Source organism: Mixophyes fleayi, unplaced genomic scaffold, assembly GCF_038048845.1.
Source record: "Mixophyes fleayi isolate aMixFle1 unplaced genomic scaffold, aMixFle1.hap1 Scaffold_58, whole genome shotgun sequence".
NCBI lineage: Eukaryota > Metazoa > Chordata > Amphibia > Anura > Limnodynastidae > Mixophyes > Mixophyes fleayi.
In genome coordinates, this window is record NW_027448278.1 from 278,983 (window position 1) to 282,572 (window position 3,590).

The following is a 3,590-nucleotide window of genomic DNA, read 5'->3' on the forward strand; positions in this document are numbered from 1 at the left end:
CATGAATCATAAATCGTATCATGAGTCATGAATTAAATCAGGAATCGAATCATGAATTGAATTATGAATCATGAATTGAATCATGAATCGTGAATTGAATCATGAATCATGAATCATGAATTGAAGCATGAATCATGAATGATTAATTATGAATCATGAATCATGAATCATGAATCATGAATCATGAATTGAATCATGAATCATGAATTGAATCATGAATTGAATCATGAATCATGAATCATAAATTGAATCATGAATCATGAATTGAATCATGAATTGAATCATGAAACATGAATCATGAATTATGAATCATAATTTGAATCATGAATTGAATCATGAATCATGAATAATGATTTGAATCATGAATCATGAATCATGAATCATAAATTGAATCATGAATCATGAATTGAATCATGAATTGAATCATGAATCATGAATAATGATTTGAATCATGAATCATGAATCATGAATTAAATCATGAATCATGAATTATGAATTGAATCATCAATCATGAATCATAAATCGAATCATGAGTCATGAAATGAATCAGGAATCGAATCATAATTTGAATCATGAATCATGAATTGAATCATGAATCGTGAATTGAATCATGAATCATGAATTGAATCATAAATCATGAATTATGAATCATGAATTGAATCATAAATCATGAATCAGGAATCATGAATTGAATCATGAATTGAATCATGAATCATGAATCATGAACTGAATCATGAATCATGAATAATAAATTGAATCATGAATCATAATTCATGAATTGAATCATGAATCATGAATCATGATTTCAATCACGAATCATGAATCATGAATCAAATCATGAATCATGAATTGAATCATGAATTGAATCATGAATCATGAATTGAATCATGAATTGAATCATGAATCATAAATTGAATCCTGAATCATGATTAATAAATCAAATCATGAATCATTAATTGAATCATGAATTGAATCATGAATTGAATCATGAATCATGAATTATGAATCATGAATCATGAATTGAATCATGAATCATAAATTATGAATCATGAATTGAATCATGAATCATGAGTTATGAATTGAATCATGAATTGAATCATTATTCATGAATTATGAATTGAATCATGAATTGAATCATGAATCATGAATCATGATTTGAATCATGAATCATGAATCATGAATCATAAATTGAATCATGAATCATGAATTGAATCATGAATTGAATCATGAATCATGAATAATGATTTGAATCATGAATCATGAATCATGAATTAAATCATGAATCATGAATTATGAATTGAATCATCAATCATGAATCATAAATCGAATCATGAGTCATGAAATGAATCAGGAATCGAATCATAATTTGAATCATGAATCATGAATTGAATCATGAATCGTGAATTGAATCATGAATCATGAATTGAATCATGAATCATGAATTATGAATCATGAATTGAATCATAAATCATGAATCAGGAATCATGAATTGAATCATGAATTGAATCATGAATCATGAATCATGAACTGAATCATGAATCATGAATAATAAATTGAATCATGAATCATAATTCATGAATTGAATCATGAATCATGAATCATGATTTCAATCACGAATCATGAATTGAATCATGAATTGAATCATGAATCATGAATCATGAACTGAATCATGAATCATGAATAATAAATTGAATCATGAATCATAATTCATGAATTGAATCATGAATCATGAATCATGATTTCAATCACGAATCATGAATCATGAATCAAATCATGAATCATGAATTGAATCATGAATTGAATCATGAATCATGAATTGAATCATGAATTGAATCATGAATCATAAATTGAATCCTGAATCATGATTAATAAATCAAATCATGAATCATTAATTGAATCATGAATTGAATCATGAATTGAATCATGAATCATGAATTATGAATCATGAATCATGAATTGAATCATGAATCATGAATTATGAATCATGAATCATGAATTGAATCATGAATCATGAGTTATGAATTGAATCATGAATTGAATCATTATTCATGAATTATGAATTGAATCATGAATTGAATCATGAATCATGAATCATGAATTGAATCATGAATCATGAATCATGAATAGAATCATGAATCATGAATTATGAATCATGAAACATGAATTGAATCATGAATCATGAATTGAATCATAAATTGAATTATGAATTGAATCATGAATTGAATCATGAATCATGAATTGAATCATGAATCATGAATCATAAATAGAATCATGATTCATGAATTCAATAAGGAATCGAATCATGAATTGATTAATGAATTTAAATCATTAATTGAATCATGAATCATGAATTGAATCATGAATCATGAATTATGAATTGAATCATGAATCATGAATCATAAATCGAATCATGAGTCATGAATTGAATCATGAATCGTGAATTGAATCATGAATCATGAATCATGAATTTAATCATGAATCATGAATTATGAATCATGAATCATGAATCATGAATCATGAATTGAATCATGAATCATGAATTGAATCATGAATTGAATCATGAATCATGAATCATAAATTGAATCATGAATCATGAATTGAATCATGAATTAAATCATGAATTGAATCATGAATCATGAATTGAAACATGAATCATGAAATATGAATTGAATCATGAATCATAAATCAAATCATGATTCATGAATTGAATCAGGAATCGAATCATGAATTGAATCATGAATCATGAATCATGAATCATGAATTGAATCATGAATCATGAATCATGAATCATGAATTGAATCATGAATCATGAATTATGAATAATGATTTGAATCATGAATTGAATCATGAATCATGAATAATGATTTGAATCATGAATCATGAATCATGAATCATAAATTGAATCATGAATCATGAATTGAATCATGAATCATGAATAATGATTTGAATCATGAATCATGAATCATGAATCATGAATTGAATCATGATTCATGAATTATGAATCATGAATTGAATCATGAATCATGAATCATGAATTATGAATAATGATTTGAATCATGAATTGAATCATGAATCATGAATAATGATTTGAATCATGAATCATGAATCATGAATCATAAATTGAATCATGAATCATGAATTGAATCATGAATCATGAATAATGATTTGAATCATGAATCATGAATCATGAATCATGAATTGAATCATGAATCATGAATTATGAATTGAATCATCAATCATGAATCATAAATCGAATCATGAGTCATGAATTGAATCAGGAATCGAATCATAATTTCAATCATGAATCATGAATTGAATCATGAATCGTGAATTGAATCATGAATCTTGAATCATGAATTGAATCATGAATTATGAATAATGATTTGAATCATGAATTGAATCATGAATCATGAATAATGATTTGAATCATGAATCATGAATCATGAATCATAAATTGAATCATGAATCATGAATTGAATCATGAATCATGAATAATGAATTGAATCATGAATCATGAATCATGAATTGAATCATGAATCATGAATTATGAATTGAATCATCAATCATGAATCATAAATCGAATCATGAGT